Below are 18,619 nucleotides of genomic sequence, written 5' to 3'. Positions count from 1 at the left end.
TTTAAGAAGCAGTAAGACCCCCCTGGACTCCCTCTCCAGTACAAAGCCACTGGGTTGCTGCCCCGGTACCACCCGGCAAAATCGGGATTTCCCTTCAGGGGTAAAGTGCAGGCCTCTGCACTGGCGCAGCAGTGGCTGAGAGCGGGGTGCCAGGGACCTAACAAGGAAAGCACACATAGATGTGGAGATCTCAGTCCCCTTCTCGACTCCCTCCAGGAACATGGAGCCAGGCCTCCACCTCCTGGCAGAAGACAGGAGTGTCCTTTCTGGGGACTCTGATCAGGCCAAGAAAGATATAAAGAAACCAACATTGGGAGTTCTCCACAAACCGAGTAGCCAGGTCACCATACAAAGAAGCTCGGTCAACAAGGCCACCCAGTGCTTGTGGTCAAGAGTAGATGACAAAAAAATACTGGACACCCAAGGAAAGCCTCTAACATGGAAGAAAGAGCAAAACACGCAGAAAAGAGCAACTGAGAAGAAATGCAGACTATGCAGGAGAAGAAAATTTCTGACAGAAAATGCTCATTAATATCCTCAGAAAGACAAGATGTTGTATCTACAAAACAAGAAGAGAATATTATTATTTTTTAATAGGGGGAATAAGAAATTACAAATATGACAGGAAACATAACAAATTCAACAGACCCATCCTCAGCCCAACCAACAAAGTCTAGCCCACAGCAGGTGCTCAGAAATATCTGCTGAATGGATAGATGAGGCAGATACGAGGGTAGGGCCTAAGTTTTACATTTCTAACAAGCTCCCAGTGATAATGTGCTGGTCCTTAGACCACACTCTGAGAAGCAAGGGTCTCTACTAAACCCTGGAGCAGTGGTTCTTTGCACTGGCTGTGCATTAAAACCACCTGGGAGGTAGGAAAGTGTCGGTGTGTGGGCCCCGCCCACTGAGATTCTAATCAACTTGGTCTAGGTGAGACTCGGGCATCCTATCTTGAAATCTCTGCAGATGAATCCATACTGGGGTCGAGAACCGCTGCTCTGGAGAAAGCCTGTAACTGCGCCAATCATTGGTCCTGGCCAGAGCAGTTCTGTTTTCAAATATTCTTTCCCATTGTTGACACTGACCACTCTTTGAGAAGGCCCTTCTCATCACGGCCATAAGCATCAGTTTATGGGACTATTTACTATACAGAGGGTAATTCTTAATGCTAAGTCCCATTAATGTCAGTGGATGGAGAAATCATTCTACTAAATTTCCAAAAATTCATCCTGAGAATTTTTTCCTTATTAGATTCACACACTTATCTTAATTTTTCTAATTAAAAAAAAAATCCGGACCATAAAACTTTAGCAAGTCCTTTAAACAAAATAAAGGATTTTTTTAAGTGAAATGTGGATATCTCCCTAGCCAAAAATCCTAATCCATTATTCCAATGTTTCTGTTAAAACTTAAGTTGAATTTAGTAGTTTTGTGTCTACCTCATCCATGCCATGGGATAAAATAATATCAACAGACATTTACTGTTGTTAAAATTGCTAAAATCACAATAGAAGGGTTGGAGGATAAAGTATCTTCCACAATGGAGAGCAAAAGCCCACACCAAGCTACATAATTAAAGAACACTGGAGATAAAGAAAAGATGCTATAAACTCCTGGGCAACGGTATAACACAAGTTCCACAAAAAGGATTGGGAATGATTTTAGACATTAATGTTAACTCTGGAACTTAAGAGCAATGTCCTTAAGATTCCAAAGGAAAGCAATTTCCAGCCTAGATCTCTATATTCAGCTAATTAAGTGACTGAGTGTCAGACTGGCAAGGTCTCAAAATAATCTACCACTCTTTCACCCTCCTCTCTTAGGAAGCTACTAAAGGATGTACTCTACCAAACTAGAGAATAAACCAACAAAGGGGAAGATAGGAAACAGGAGAGAAAGGCACAGAAAGGCAGTGAAGGAAATGCCCAAGATGCTGAAAGGGAGATCCCAGGAGGACAGCTAAGCATCAGGGATAGAGAGCAATTAGTCCATGCCGCTTTAGGGTACAAGGCTCTGAAAGAGACTTCTTCAGAGAGGTGAATTTGATAGAATACCTAATGGAATTGACACCCTGAGAAATTTATACAGCTACTGGAGAGTTTAATTAATTGAAAAGTACATAGAAAACTAAGCAAATAAAAAAGCAACTCCAGGAAGAACAAAACGGTGCCCAGGAAAGGAAAAGTCACAGTTTATTACACCATAACAATATAAACAATGAACAGTAGATTGAAGAAAACATGAGATACGCCCAAAGTGGATGGGCTGGAAGATGGGATGAGTAGCAGGGTGGGAATGAGGGAATTAAAGTAAAATCCTCATCTTTGGCCAAGATGGAATAACACGGATCAGACTTACCCTCCTGACAGAAACAACAGAAAAATGGACAAAATATACAAAATGGTTTTGAAGACACCAGACATCAAGATGCAAAGGTCAGTGATACCTAGGAGATAGGAAACAAAGGAGGTCAGCCCTATGGTTGGGTTTCCAGGCTACAGAAAAGGGAAGGGGACCAGTTGGACCCCAAAGGACTCTCTGAGTTGAAGAGATGAAGCTGAGACTCTGGGGAAACTCAAGTGGCCAGAATTCACAGAACAGAGCATCACAGAAGAGAGAGCACCACAGAAGTCTGTAAAAGGCCCCCCTTGAGCAGTAAGCTGAGTACTGATCGTCACATGTATGGGAACTACCCAAGGCTGGGGAAAAGAACCACCCAAAGGCTTCCCTGGTGGCGCAGTGGTTGAGCGTCCGTCTGCTCATGCAGGGGACACGGGTTCGTGCCCCAGTCCGGGAAGATCCCACATGCTGCGGAGCGGCTAGGCCCGTGAGCCATGGCCGCTGAGCCTGCGTGTCCGGAGCCTGTGCTCCGCAATGGGAGAGGCCACAACAGTGAGAGGCCCGCGTACCGCAGGAGAATTAAAGTGCAAGCTAGAGCCTAGAAGAAAATACTTGCAAATCACATATCCCATAAAAGGCTTGAATCCAGAATATAAAAGAAACTCCCAAAACTTAGTATGAAAAAAAACCCCACACAATGAATAAGTGGGTAAACAATTTGAACAGACACATCCCCAAAGATATACAGAAGGCAAATAAGATGAAAAGATGCTCAACATTCGTCATTAGAGAAATGTAAATTAAAACCAAAATGAGATACCATTACAGACCTATTAGTATGTCTAAATTTAAAGAGACTGATCATACCAAGTGCTGACAAAGTAGTGAACAAACTAGAACTTTCATACACAGCTGGTGGGTACATAAAATGGTACAACCACTTTAGAAAACAGTCTGGCGGTTTGTTAAAAATTAAATGTATACCTACCATATGATCCAACTATTCCAGTCCTAAGGATTTACCCAAGAAAAAAAAAGCATATGTCCGTACAAAGACTTACACATATGTTCATAGCAGTTTTACTTGTAACAACCAAAAACTGAAAACAACCCATCAGAAGGTAAATGGATAAACAGACTGTGGTATACTACTCAGCAATAAAAAGGAATAAGCAGTCAATACCCACAAAAACATGGATGAATCTCAAAATAATTAGGTTGAGTGAAAAAAGCCAGGCAAAAAAAAAAAAGAGCACATACTGTATGACTCCATTTACATAAATTTTAGGCAATGCGAACTAATGTATAGTGACAGAAAGCAGACTATTGTTACCTGGGGAAGGGGGATGACAACGGAGGGGTGGGACGGAGGGATTACAAAGGGGCACAAAAAACTTTTGGGAGTTTGGGAATAACGGGTATGTTCATTATCTTGATTGTGGTGGTGGTTTCACAGGTATACACATATGTTAAAACTTATTAAATTATGTTTTAAATATGTGCCATTTACCATATGTCATTATACCTCAATAAAGCTATTATTAAAAACAAACACTTCATCTTCCAGGATAAAGCACAGGGCAGGGGGATAATTGTGGGCTCAGGGGCTAGAGGAAAAGGTCTGGTAGCGCTAACCCCTCCTGCCTAATGTCCACTGGCCATGGCTCCTGGGAAGGTGGATGCTAGGCTGGCAAACAAGGGTCTGAGCCCTCTGCACTCAGGACACTGTAGGGAAAACCAGGGCCTGCCTCACAGACAAGGAACTGAAGCCCAGAAATGTTATCCTAGTTACACACTAGTTACACAGCTAGTAAACCCAGATCCGCCAAAGTCCTCTTTCTCTTCATCTACCACAAATTCAAGAATCAACCTGAAACGGGGTGAACATGTATGCTTACGTGCACACGTTTAGAACAGTTCTCTCCATTGAAGCCAGAGCGCAAGAACCAGTCTGGCCGTCCCAGAAGAGCCAGACACCTTGGACACAGCAGCTGAACTTCCGGTGCATGAGTGTTTGGGGTGGCAGGATGACAGGCAGGCATGGGACGAAGCTGACAGTCAAGTCTGGGTCTGCATGGGGAGCAGGCTAACTGGCTCCTCCAGCAGAGTCCCAGCAGCTGCCTGCTTAGGACGTGACCACCACTCCCCCTGCCCCAACAGAAAAGGACTATCTCCATCCAGTCCGGTTGGGATAGGGCTCTGGGGGCCATCTGACTCAGAGCCACTCCTTGGGGTAGGGCAGAGATGGGTCTTGGCTAAGGCCCCGAGACAGGCAGCAACTCTGTACCCACCCCCACCCGAGGACTAGAGAAGCAAGAACCCAGACAGCGCCAGGTAAGAGGTGAACGTCCCTAGGCAGATGAGGCCCAGAAGTGGCCAACCAAGCCCCTGTGGGGCAGGAATGAATAGGCCTGGCACCGAGGCCATGAGGAAGTCAACAGGAAGCCAAATCTAGCCCCCACCTCTGCAAGCCCCACCTCTAAGCTGGGCTGAGAGCTGGCCCTGGCTGGTACAGAACCCATGATGCCACAGCTGCCCATCTGTCCACCTCCATGGGTGGGGCTGAGGTCTGGGCCACCGAGGATGCCCAGAGTCCAGCAGTACAGATAACCTCTCCTATCCCACACTTTCAGGTTGGGGTCCTGAGAGCCCACATGGAGGACAGAAGTCCTCACCAGCTCTCCACCCTTCTGCCCACTATTTATCCTTGGCTCTGGGCCCTCAGTATTAATCAAATGTGACAAGAAGGTGTGGCAGGAGCAGGCCAGGCTCGTGCCCAAGTTACCGGCTGCCACGCTGACATCTCAGCTCACGTGGCCAAGAGGGTTACAAGATAAGGTCCTGTTAATGCAATGCTGCCCCTTCCCTTTTTTGGAACACGTATTAGAGGACGTGAAGCAGCGTGTGCTGATTGCACCAACCCAGCTATGGCATGGAGGCACCCCTATCTCCACCGGTAAACGGGTGAAGCGGGGGTGGAGGGGTGGAGAGATGACTACTTCCTCTGCAACCTCAGCCTGGGACTACCCCTCTCTCCCTTCTGCCCAGGCTGCAGCCACCCAGACAGTTCTCACGCCAGTCTAGACTCTAAGGAAATATCCCATCACTCCAGTTGGCATATACAGTACTGGGGGGAGGGATCCTGTCTCGCTGTTGAACACTGCACTGCTTCATTCCTCTCCAGGTTTAAACACAGGGGAATGAAAAAAGGTAGTGTGGAGACCACGCTCTCCTGAGATAACTGCAGCCCCCTCCTTCCAAACACACCAATTCCAGCTGAGAACAGAGTTGGGCTTCCTTACCTGCTGCCTTCCACTGGCTCTCTGCAGACAAAGCTTCTATTGATGTCCCGGCTGAGGTGGCAGAAAAGGACCCAGCAGGACACTGCCTGCTATTGGGGCAGTGGTTTCCAACGCTCCTAGGTTCACGGCGCTCTTCTGCCCCCCACTCCCCAAACCCCTACATCTTGCTCTCACCACGGCCCTGGCTCGGCCCGATGCTGATGCTGAGCAGCCGGCCTGTGAGTTACCACCTCCTCCTCCGCCTGCGCCTCCGGATCCTGTGTCCCTCCAGGGGTCCGTCTCCCTCCTGGGACCCTTTCCTGTCCAGGTATGTTTCCTGGACAGCCCGCACAACCTGCCCTTCCTGCACCCCGGGTAGCCAATTTGCTTCCTGCACCCCCAGGCGCCCCTCTCCCTCAGGCCCCTGGGGCCCCACTGGCCGGGCCCTCCCCCACCACTTCGAGTCTCTTGCGGCGTGCCGGGGCCACTCCCAGGACCTCTGCCTCCCCTCTGAGGTGCCCGCAGCTCTCCCAGTACTGCTCCCCCCGCTCCTCGGAACTTTCGAGCTCGTCTCTGCTCTCCCAGAGGCCGTCCCCGAGCTCGGACAGCTGCTCGGGCTGCTGTAGCAGCCTGCGTGGCTCCCCTCCCCCTGCTCCTGCACCCCGGTGCGAGCCTCCCCCCGTTCCTGCACTGCGGGGCTGCCTCCCCCTTTCTCCTGGTACTGCTTGCGGGGGCCCAAGCCCCTCCTCCTGCACCACAGGCCAGCCCGCGGAGCCCGTCCACGGCGGCGGGCGCCTCCAGTCCGTGCTGTCCGCAGGCCCCCACACCACCCCCAGGCTAGGCTCGCGGCCCCGGCCGCCCCGCTCCTGCACCCCCCGGGCCCACCCCGCCCTCCTCCTGCACGGCCGGACCCCACGCCCCCCTGCTCCTCCACGCCGAGCTTCAGCCCGCGGAGCTGCTGCGGGCCCCAGCCTGAGAACCCCGATCCGCTGCGGATGCTGCTCCTGCAGCGCTGGGCAGAGCCCGCCACGCTCCTCCTGCGCTCCTGGCCTAGGGCCCCCCAGCCGGCACTGCCCAACGCACTCTCCTGCCCACCAGAGGCCGCGCTGGGTCCCGCCCCTCCAGATGGTGCTGCCCTCGCCGTCCGCTCACACCGCCCCCTACCCCGGTTCCTTCCGCCCCGTCCCCCGGGGGAGGGGGCTGCGGGGTCGCGACCCCTCCCGCTCCGCCCCCACGTCCCGGTCCCTGGCTCCCAGCCCTTGCTCCTGGGCGTCGACGTCCGCCCGCCGGGCGCCGGGCCCTGCGCAGGGCCCCCGCAGGGTGCTGCGGCCCCACGCCCCCGGCCCGAGAACCAAGAGAGCGCCCGCCCTCCCGCCGGGGGTTCCTGGAGCCAGCCTGCGCCTGCGCTGCCCGAGGGGGGCGGAGCCTGGCCGGGTTGGGGGCCGGGCGGGGGCCCTTAAGGGGCCATGTCCCACTTACTTCTTCCTCCAGAGCCTCTACTGCTCCCCCTTCTTCATCCCACCAGAAGCCCTGCTTGCGCCTTCCTGTGGAGCCAGAGGGAGAAGAGGTGAAGCAGAAGGTAGGGAGTGCACACTGAGACGGTGTAGTCAACAGGGCCCAATGGAGGAGCGCTGAAATAGGAGTCTCGATTCCTAAGTAGCAGTTCAGCTGCTCCTGACTTATGAGTGTAAAAAAATACTTACCTCTGGCCTCAGTTGCTTCGTTTCTAAAATGAAGAGGAGACTGGACCGGAAAGTTTCCAAGGTCCCGATCCAGTGAGTGTTTGACTGCAGAGAGAGACCCTAGTCCTAATCTTTCAGCAACAGCCCAGAGACCTATGAACCTGGGCTGCCTCCACCTTTTCCCTGGGGCCAAGGGAGAGCCGGGCTCAGGCCTGTGACACTTCCTGCTGGGAATACAGGCAGAAAGAGTCCCAGGCAAAGGGAGTCTTCCTCCCTCTTGCACTGCTCCCTCTTGGGTCTGTACCCCGAAAGGAGGAGAAAATTCAGAGCTCCTTCTCCCAGTGATAGTGCAACCTGCAGACCCAGATCCTAGCGCAGCTGGAGGCAGCCTTGGGCTGCCAAGCTTAGAACCCAAAAGCTAGGGCAAGTTGGCCGTTTCTGACTGTACCTCATCTATAAGATGCGTTTAATAATAAAACAACTCCAGACAGAATTGTCCCAGGGATCAGACATCAGAGAACTGTGTAAGGGTGACTCTTGCACTCTTATTTTCCAGCATTGAGCCCAAGGGCTCTGGCCTGAGGACAGTAGGACAATGAGAAGGGGGCGGGTTCTAGACAGCTATGGGGGGGCTGTACTGGGTGGATTTGGGTCATGGCGTCTTTCCCTGTGAGGTGAGCAAGGCAACTTTCTACTAAATCATTCGATAACAGTGTGTGTAAGGGGGTTGCCCTTCACCATGCAGCCAGGGCCACTGAGCAGGAAGTTGAATGCACCCCACCTGGGCCGAGACAGGGTCTAGGGCAGGCAGTACTCCACAGGTGATAGAACTGAGGCTCTACACGATTAAGTAACAGCTGGTAGTAGTGAAGCCAGAATTCAAATCCACTTTTCTGACTCCCAAGTCTGCTCTGAACCAATAAGGCACAACAAAGCAACACCATACCCAGGAGCTTTGGGAAGCGTCAGGTTTTAAAGTAATAGATGGGCCCCTGGGCTGGACAGCTGGTGATTGTCAAGTGGAGCAAAACTGAAGTTTTGTCCTCAGCCAGACAAGAATGACGCCCGTTTCCCTTCCTCCATTAATATGGACGGAATGAACTAGCACTGGGGAATTTGTTGCAACAAAAATAGAAATGAAGTTTTTCCTCTTCTGAGAACAAGGAAAGTAAAGGGAACAGTGTACAGGCTAGAGAAGAAACAAATGGGATGGAAAGGGTTAATCACTCCTAGCTTTGTTGCTAATCTGTAGTGTCTGTAACTAGATTTGTCCTTCACAAAGCTAACCTATTACTCCCTGACACTATGTGAATTACATCCTGCATGGTAATACCCCCTAACTCTATGTAAATTACATCATGCCCTACTACCCTGCACTCCCTTATAACAAATCACCCCTTGTAGCCTTTTGCATTTCAGAAAAAAAGATAAACCAGAGACAAACAGGCTCAAGTACTGGGCTGCTAGACCCAGTTACCCAGCTGCCTGACACCAGCTGTGACTGTTTTGAAATAATGCAAGAAGAATGCAAGACCTTCACAATTTTGATCCTTATCATATACCCTGGACTGTGAGCCCCACCTGTAAGATCTTGTCTGATTCCCCGGGAAGGGGGGGTACAGTTCTTGAGGTGCTAGCCTGCTGTGTTTTCCCCTTTGCCAGACAAAGATTAAAGCCATTTTTCTTGTTTCTCCAAAACTCTGTATTTCTGTTTGGCATTGGTACACAGAGAGCCAAGATTTTTGGCATCAGTCTGACCAGATTTTGGGGATCAATAGATGCAAACAACTGATTTGGAGCAAGTTTCTCTGCTGGTAAATCAAGCTCTAAATCAAACAAGGCAAAAGGTCAAAGCACCTACATGCTGGATTGTTCTGCTGGGTGATTCTCTTAGGGAAGCCCAGCTCCCCATTCTCCCATCTCCCTTCCAGTTGCTCTCAAGAGCCAGACCCATGCCTCCAACATCCCTAGTGCAGGGTTATCTGGAGCTTTAGGCTCACAGAAAAGAGGTCTCCTGCTCCCTTCCCCCATCCTGCCATCTCAGCTCCTGGACTGTCCCCACCACCACATTGAGCACTGGGGCTGTGATGGAAGTTGTCTTGGAGCATGTCTCCTTCTCTTCATTGTGTTTGACTCTGGTACTGGTAGCTGAGGAGACTGCTCTCTCCCAAGGGGACTGACAGCACAATGGAGGAAATGAGACACAGGCTAGAAACACAAGGCTTAGGAGATTCAGGAGGCTGGGGGGATAACCCCAACCCTCCAATGTGCCTGTTCCAGTCTCTTCCCAGATCTGAAGCTTGAAAAGAGCTGCCCACAGGAGAGTGATTCTGCAGGGAGAAGGGCTTGTCAGGTCTAGTTCTAAGCAGAGGCAGCCCAAGCTGCTTGAGGGAGGCTTGTGGCAGTGCCTTGAAGAATCTCCACTGTGAGATGGTTGCATGTTTGGGGTAAGCAGGAGGGCAAGGAAGGCTGCAGCGGGTGGTGAAGGCAGCCTGGCTCATACCTGTAAGCAGGTGCTCGGCCAAGAGTGTTGATACTGCGGAGTGGTTGGGCTGAAGGTTTTTTGGGTTCTGTTTTGTTTTTTAAAATAGAGCAATGTTTTTTAAACTACTCTTGCAAACTATTAGCTGGAGGTGCACTGAATTTAGTGAGTTTTAACTGGCTTTTTTTTTTGGCTGCGTTGGGTCTTCATTGCTGCATGTGGGCTTTCTCTAGTTGCAGTGAATGGGCTTCTCATTGCAGTGGCTTCTCGTTGCACAGCATGGGCTCTAGGCACGTGAGCTTCAGTAGTTGTGGCACATGGGCTCAGTAGTTGTGGCTTGTGGGCTCTAGAGCACAGGCTCAGTAGTTGTGGCACATGGGCTTAGTTGCTCCACGGCATGTGGGATCTTCCCAGACTGGGCTTTAACCCATGTCCCCTGCATTAGCAGGTGGATTCTTTATCACTGCGCCACCAGGGAAGTCCCTTAACTGGCTTTCTTTTCTTTCTTTTTTTTTTTTGCGGTACACGGGCCTGTCACTGCTGTGGCCCCTTCCACTGCGGAGCACAGGCTCCGGACGCACAGGCTCAGCGGCCATGGCTCACGGGCCTAGCCACTCCACGGCATGTGGGATCTTCCCAGACCGGGGCACGAACCCGTGTCCCTTGCATTGGCAGGCAGACTCTCAGCTACTGCGCCACCAGGGAAGCCCTGGCTTTTTTTTTTTTAATGAAAGAGGACAGTAATAGAAAATATCAGAATATAATTTTCTGAACTTTTCACTGAAGTATAACATGCATCCAGAGAAGTGCAAAGACTTGGGCATTTTACAAAGTGAATATACCCAGCACCGAGATCAAGAAACACCATAATCAGGATCCGGAAGTCCCCCCAAATGTAAGTTGTAAAAGAAACTATAATCTTCAAGCATGTCCTTCATATTTATGATTTACTTTTAACTTTCTGACAACCCTCCCTGGCCTCCGCCCACCAACATAAACTCCACAATGACAGGAAATTTTGTCTGGGGATAAGACTGGCACAGGCACCTAGAACAATGCCAAGTATACAGTAGGTGCCAGCAATATCTATTGAATGGATGAGATTGCATCACAGATAGTGTAACCAAGCAGGACCCTATGGGGCCTTCCCAGGACAGACCCTACCACCCACCAAGTCCTCTGCCTCCCTCTTGTCTGTAGAAAAACTTTAGCCTCCTAGGCCTTCCCCAACTTCCAAAGAATAAATTTAATCAGAGAAGTAAGAAAATGCGGAAAGAAAGGAAAACAGCCAAGCAAGACAGAATAATAATAGTTTAGTCATTAAACAAAGTCAAGGACTGTTAGTTCCTCCTCAAGGGCTATAGATAATATACTGGATCATATCCTTTGAGCTGTTTGACAGCTACTAAAACCCCCACGAAGTGGAAGAAGTGAACTGCATGCTGCCCACAAGCACGTAGACCCCAGACCAGTTGGAATCAGGAGGTTGATGATGTTGATTCCCAATTACTCACCAACAACCAATCAGAAGAATGTCCACGAGCTGATCATCCACCCTTTTCTCTCACCCTGTCTTTAAAAACCTTTCCCTGAAAGCCATCAGGGAGTTGGGTCTTTGGAGCACTAGCAGCCTGGACTCCTTGCTTGGTGCCCTGCAATAAACGCTTCGCTTTCCTTCACCACAATCTGGTGTCAGCAGATGGGCTTTACTGTACCCGAGTAAATAGACTGAAGTTTGGTTTGGTAACAATAGTAAAGGTATGGTTTCATTATATATACACGGGTGTGCTCTACATCTTGATATAAAATGTGTTTCTTTCTGCAGGTCAGAGGCAAAGACTTCTGAAGGCCAGTGCTCCAACCTGAGAAAGCTGTGGAGGCTGTGGTTCAGGCCTGGGGAGTGAGCGTGGACGGAGTAGAATAGTATGCTGACTAGACCAGTGCCTCTTAAACTGCAGTGTGCCCCTGAATGACCCAGGCGTCTGCTTGAAAGGCAGGTTCTGATTCAGCAAGCTGGGAAGGGGATGCTGTGATTCTACATTTCTGTCAAGCTCCTACACTTGGTTAGCAAGGCCTTGAATCCAGAGATTCTCAATAATGCTGTACATAAGAATCACATGGGAGGCTTTTAAAAACACTGCTGCCCAGGTCCCACCCCAGAACAATTCAGTTGGAATCTCTGGGGTGGGGCTCAGCATCCATAGGTTTTATAAGCTCCCCTGGTGATTCCAGTGTGCAACCAGAAACAGTGGGTGCTGGTTCCCTGGAGTATCCCCACTGCCTGAGCTGAGGTGGGAGGGAAGTGAGGTGTGGGGTCAGGTCTGGTGTCTGAGCAAAACGATCCAGTATGACAAAGGGCAAGAGATTTCTTAGGAATGGACCATTTGCCCCTTAGTGGAGGTGAAGGGAGGGATTTCTGAAGGAATTCTTTGGCGTGGGGCTACCTGCTAACCCAGGTCACATCCTCCCAGGACCAAGAACAGACCTGTGCCTTCACCTTATCAAGCAAGTCAGAGCTCCCCAGAGCTGCTCCGGGGGCTGGGCTCACATGCCCCCAGGCAGTTCAAACATTTTCAAAACCTTACTAGGGCAGTGGGAGGAGGTGCTGCCAGCTGCTCCCACACCCTGCCCCCTCTGCCCTGCTAGAGAAAGAGCCAGATGAGTCCAGAGATTACAAGCCCTGGATCAACATGGGCTATTCAGGATGAAGCCATAGTCCTGGGTTCTGACGCCCTCTGGTGGACACCTAGAGTTGAAGTTGGTAACCAACAGACTACTGTGTCCAGGTACTCTTTTATTTATTTTTTAAACTTTTAATACAGTTTTTAAAGGTTACTTTCCATTTACAGTTATTACAAAATATTGGTTGTATTCCCCCTGTTGTACAATACACCGTTGAACCTATCTTACACCCAGTAGTTTGTACCTCCCATTCCCCCACCCCTACACCCTCCCCCTCACTGATATTAGTTTGTTCTCTGTATCTGCAAGTCTGCTTTTTTGTTTTATTCATTAGTTTTTTGTATTTTTTAGATTCCACATATAAGTGATAGCATACAGTATTTGTCTTTCTCTGTCTGATTTATGCTACTTAGCATAATGCCCTCCAAGTCCATCCGTGTTGCTGCACATGGCAAAATTTTGTTCTCTTTTATGGCTGAGTAGTATTCCATTGTGTGTGTGTGTGTGTGTGTGTGTGTGTGTGTGTGTGTGTGTGTGTGTGTGTTACAGCTTCTTTATCCATTCATCTGGGTTCTTTTGGTTGTTTTTGCCTCAGAAAATTTATTTCTTTAGATTGAAGTTTAGTTGATTTACAATGCTGTGTTAGTTTCTGGTGTACAGCAAAGTGATTCAGCTATACATATATATATTCTTTTTCATATTCTTTTCCATTATAGTTTATTACAAGATATTGAATATAGTTCCTTTGGCTATACAGTAGGTCCTTGTTGTTTATGTATTTTATATATAGTAGTTTGTATCTGCTAGTTCCAAACTCCTAATTTATCCCTCCCCCTCCCCTTTCCCCTTTGGTGACCATAAGTTGGCTTTCTACATCTATGAGTCTGTTTCTGTTTGGTAAATAAGTTCATTTGTATCATTTTCTTTAGATTCCACATATAAGTGATATCATATGGTATTTGTCTTTCTCTGTCTGACTTACCCCACTTAGTATGATGATCTCCAGGTCCATCCATGTTGCTGCAAATGGCATTATTTCATTCTTTTTAATGGCTGAATAATATTCCATTGTATATATACACCACATCTTCTTTATCCATTCATCTGTCAATAGACATTTAGGTTGCTTCCATGTCTTGGCTATTGTAAATAGTGCTGCTATGAACATTGGGGTGCAAGTATCTTATCGAATTAGAGTTTCTGTTTTTTCTGGATATATGCCTGGGAGTGGGATTGCTGGATAATAAGGTAGTTCTTTTTTTAGTTTTTTAAGGAAAACTAAAACTGTTTAGTTTCCTTTTTTAAGGAAAACTAAACTCGACACTGTTCTCCATAGTGGCTGCACCAATTTACATTCCCACCAAAAGTGTAGGAGGGTTCCCTTTTCTCCACACCCTCTCCAGCATTTATTTATTGTTTGTAGACTTTTTGATGATGACCATTCTGACTGGTGTAAAGTGATACCTCATTGTAGTTTTGATTTGCATTTCTCTGATAATTAGCAATGTCAAGCCTCTTTTCATGTGCCTTTTGGCCATCTGTATGTGTTCTTTGGAGAAATGTCTGTTTAGGTCTTCTGCCCATTTTTTGATTGGGTTGTTTGGTTTTTTGTTATTGAGTTGTATGAGCTGTTTGTATATTTTGGAAATTAAACCCTTGTTGGTTGCATCATTTGTAAGTATTTTCTCACATTCTGTAGGTTGTCTTTTCATTTTGTTCATTGTTTCCTTTGCTGTGCAAAAGCTTATAAGTTTGGTTAGCTCCCATTTGTTTATTTTTCCTTTTATTTCTATTACTTTGGGAGATTGACCTAAGAAAACATTGCGACGATTTATGTCAGAGAATGTATTGCCTATGTTCTCTTCTAGGGAGTTTATGTATCATGTCTTATACTTAAGTCTTTAAGCCATTTTGAGTTTATTTTTGTGTATGGTGTGAGGGAGTGTTCTAATTTCACTGATTTATATATGGCTGTCCAGCATTCCCAGCAACACTTGAAGACCGTCTTTTCTCCATTGTATATTCTTTCCTCCTTTGTTGAAGATTAGTTGACCATAGGTGTGTTTATTTCTGGGCTCTCTATTCTGTTCCATTGGTCCATATGTCTGTTTTTGTGTCAAAACCATGCCATTTTGATTACTGTAGCTTTGTAGTATTGTCTGAAGTCTGGGAGGATCATGCCTCCTGCTTTATTGCTTTGACAATTCTAGGTCTTTCATGGTTTCATATAAATTTTAGGATTATTTGTTCTAGTTCTGTGAAAAATGTCATAGGTAATTTGATAGGGATCACATTAAATCTGTAGATTGCTTTGGGTAGTATGGCCATTTTAACAATATTAATTCTTTATCTCCCTTTTTAATGGAATGTAGTCTTGATCTATCATGTACCCAAGCCAATGTCAGGCACAATCAAAGAAGACATGACCCATATGCATAATCAAGAAACTGCTGGGCTTCCCTGGTGGTGCAGTGGTTGAGAGTCCGCCTGCCGATGCAGGGGACACGGGTTCGTGCCCCGGTCCGGGAAGATCCCACATGCCGCGGAGCGGCTGGGCCCGTGAGCCATGGCCGCTGAGCCTGCGCGTCCAGAGCCTGTGCTCTGCAACGGGAGAGGCCACAACAGTGAGAAGCCCGTGTACCACAAAAAAAAAAAAAAAAAGGAAACTGCTAGTTGGGGGAAGCAAGACTAAACAAATAAAGGACTGGCTCCTTTTATTCTTCACCTACTCCTTCTTTACATCCCCCAGATCTGGCTTTCCTTGGAACTCACTGTGCTAAGTTTAGAAATGAGGAACACTCAGGGCTACTGAGGTGTTTTTTCACTTTTGGACCTCCCTGCTGTTCCTCTCTCCATCTTTGTTTAAATCTCCCCATTCGTAGTGTAGATACAGCACAATCCTTAGCTGACTGTTCTTCCTCTTTCTGTTCCAGTGATGACCATCCCAGGGAAGCTCATACCTGCTGCTTTTTTGGCCACCTCTGCACCTTGGTCAGCTAATTTCTACTCATTGCCACCCCTACCTGCAAACACACACACATCTGAGCTAATTAAGCCCACAGGATAGAGCTCCCTGCATCTGTGGCTGCCCTCTTGAACCATGACATTCATTGACTACCAGACACTTCCTTTTGGTCATGCCAGTCTGAGGAAGTTGCAACAGAACCCAAACTCTCAAATCCAGCCCTCTCTCCTCGACTCCCCTGGCTCTCTCATTTGCCCAGGAACCAGACTCAGGTCCTCGGCCGCCTCTTTCCACATCCCCTCCTTTAGCACTCTGTGCAGACCCCAGACACTGCAGGGCTCCAGCCTGCCTCCTCCTCCCCAGACTCACTTCCTCTCAGCTACCACCTTAGTGCCGTTAGGGAGAACATGGGTCCAAGACACCTCAATATCAACAGCCCCAAAGGAGGTGATCAGGTGGTTAAATCAATGGGAAACACTAGTTGGGGAGATCCAGGGCACCTGCATAAGTGCCTGAAGAATGTCTACAAGATAAGGACAGATTAACAATCGCATCAGTAGCACATCTGAGCTATTGGGATGGGTAAGAAAGGATTGTAAAGGTACCCTAAGAGGATAGAATCAAATCTGGGTTTGAGGGAGGAAACATACATTCTCAGTGGGAGAGGGATTTTTTGTTTGAGCTAGAAAGGATCTTAGAGAACAGCAGGCCTAACCCCCTCATTTAGAAGTGAGGAAACGGAGGTCTTGAGATGTACAGCAGATTACCCAAGGACATCCAGCAATTTAAGGGTGGTGATTGAATTGGATTAGAATCTCCATGACCCAGATCCAAATTCAGGGCTCCTACTCTACTAATTCTTTTTCCCAACTTCCTAACCCCTCTAGCAAATACATATATACCACGCCAAAGCTGAGCTGCAAAAACAGAAGGGAGTAAGAATATCTTAGTGAGTTCTGATGATTTACATATAGAAATTATATATGGGCCAGTCTCTATATGCTTGGTTGGGGGTGATGAGAAAGCACCTTATGGAATTAGTTGAGGGGAATAGCTGGATATCAAGGAAGGCTGGGGCTGAGTTCTAGCATGGGAACAGGTTAGGCCATCAGGCCTCCTTACCTTCCAGTTCATACATGCATGAATGCACTCGCACATAGTTTTTTCCTAAACACTGGTAGCCTGCGTGGATAATAGTCAAACACACTTTGAGCTGATGAGGTTCCTGGTCCTTGGTGTGAGCACTTACATAGGATAGACATTTTCAGCAGGGAGAGGAGCAGGAAACGGCAAAAAATACAGAAAAGAGAAGGGGCCACAGGAATGATGCTACATCAGAAAGGTGTTATAGGATCTCTTTAGGCATTAAGGAAGCCTTTTATGTATGGAGAAAACATTTTTTATTAGTTTGTCAATTATCTTATGATTTGGTTTATGCTATGCTTTTTTTTTTTGCGATGCTACAATTTGTATGAAATCAGTGTATCAATCTTTTCCCACATGGCACTTGGGTTTCTTTTCATTTAATTTTTACTTTATATTAGGGTATAGTTGATTTACAATGTGCTAATTTCAGGTGTACGGCAAAGTGATTCAGTTATACATATACATATATCCATTCTTTTTCAGATTCTTTTCCCATATAGGTTATTACAGACTATTGAATAGAGTTTCCTGTGCTGTGCAGTAGGTCCTTGTTGATTATTTTATATATAGTAGTGTGTATGTGTTAATCCCAAACTCCTGATTTATCTCTTCCCCTCACTTTTCCCCTTTGGTAACGGTAAGTTTGTTTTTGAAGTCTGTAAGTCTGTTTCTGTTTTGTAAATAAGTTCATTTGTATCATATTTTTTTAGGTTCCACATAAAAGTGATATCACATGATATTTGTCTTTCTCTGTCTGACTTACTTCACTTGGTATGATGATCTCCAGGTCCATCCATGTCGCTGCAGATGACATTATTTCATTCTTTTTTAATGGCTGAGTAATAGTCCATTATATACATGTACCACATCTTCCTTATCCATTCCTCTGTCAATGGACATTTAGGTTGTTTCCATGTCTTGGCAATTGTAAATAGTGCTGGTATGAACATTGGGGTGCGTGTATCTTTTCGAATTATGGTTTTCTCTGGATTTATGCCCAGGAGAGGAATTGCTGGATCATATGGTACTTCTGTTTTTAGTTTTTTCAGGAACCTCCATACTGTTCTCTGTAATGGTTGTACCAGTTTACATTCCCATAAATAGTGTAGGAGGGTTCCTTTTTCTTCACACCCTCTCCAGCATTTATTGTTTGTAGACATTTTGATGATGGCTATTCTGACCAGTGTGAGGTGATACCTCAATGTACTTTTAAAAAATTTTTATTTTATTTATTTATTTTTGGCTACGTTGGGTCTTTGTTGCTGCACACGGGCTTTCTCTAGTTGCAGAGGCTACTCTTTGTTGTGGTGCGCAGGTTTCTCATTGCAGTGGCTTCTCTTGTTGCAGAGCACGGGCTCTAGGTGCATGGGCTTCAGTAGTTGTGGTGCATGGGCTTAGTTGTTCTGTGGCATGTGGGATCTTCCCAGACCAGGGATCGAACCCGTGTCTCCTGCCTTGGCAAGCAGATTCTTCACCTCTGCACCACCAGGGAAGTCCCCTCATTGTACTTTTCACTTGCGTTTCTCTAATAATTTGTGACGTTGAGCATCTTTTCATGTGCCTCTTGGCCATCTATATGTCTTCTTTGGAGAAATGTCTATTAGATCTTCCCATTTTTTGATTGGGTTGTTTGTATTTTTTGATATTGAACTGCATGAGCTGTTTGTATATTTTGGAGATTAATCCCTCGTTGGTTGCTTCATTTGCAAATATTTTCTCCTATTCTATGGGTTGTCTTTTCATTTTGTTTATGGTTTCCTTTGCTGTGCAAAAGCTTTTAAGTTTAATTAGGTCCCATTTATTTTTGTTTTTATTTTCATTACTCTAGGAGGTGGATCCAAAAAGATATTGCTACAATATGTCAGAGAGTGTTCTGCCATGCTGTCCTCTAAGAGTTTTATTGTATCCAGTCTTACATTTAGGTCTTTAGTCCATTTTGAGTTTACTTGTGTGTATGGTGTTAGAGAATGTTCTAGTTTTATTCTTTTACATGTAGCTGTCCAGTTTTCCCAGCACCACTTATTGAAGAGACTGTCTT

The 18,619-nt window shown here is 47.0% G+C and overlaps 1 protein-coding gene and 1 long non-coding RNA gene across 3 annotated transcripts in view; one reads left to right on the top strand and one right to left on the bottom strand.

Moving 5' to 3' along the window:
• Positions 1–6,451, bottom strand: part of TNK2 (tyrosine kinase non receptor 2) — a 37,782-nt gene extending 31,331 nt beyond the window's left edge. For both annotated transcript variants that reach the window (XM_032629829.1, XM_032629833.1), the window contains exon 1: positions 5,646–6,451. The gene's annotated coding sequence lies outside the window, so the exon portion shown is untranslated. The remainder of the gene's footprint in view (positions 1–5,645) is intronic.
• A 646-nt stretch (positions 6,452–7,097) lies between these two features.
• LOC116752950 overlaps positions 7,098–18,619 on the top strand; it is a 43,538-nt gene continuing 32,016 nt past the window's right edge. Inside the window, exons 1-3 of the long non-coding RNA XR_004349656.1 lie at positions 7,098–7,203; positions 10,575–10,683; positions 11,614–12,574. This is a non-coding gene — a long non-coding RNA (uncharacterized LOC116752950). The remainder of the gene's footprint in view (positions 7,204–10,574; positions 10,684–11,613; positions 12,575–18,619) is intronic.

This window comes from Phocoena sinus, chromosome 4, assembly GCF_008692025.1.
Source record: "Phocoena sinus isolate mPhoSin1 chromosome 4, mPhoSin1.pri, whole genome shotgun sequence".
Taxonomy (NCBI): Eukaryota; Metazoa; Chordata; class Mammalia; order Artiodactyla; family Phocoenidae; genus Phocoena; species Phocoena sinus.
The sequence above is the reverse complement of the archived record's forward strand: the minus strand, read 5'-3'. Positions and strand labels throughout refer to the sequence as shown.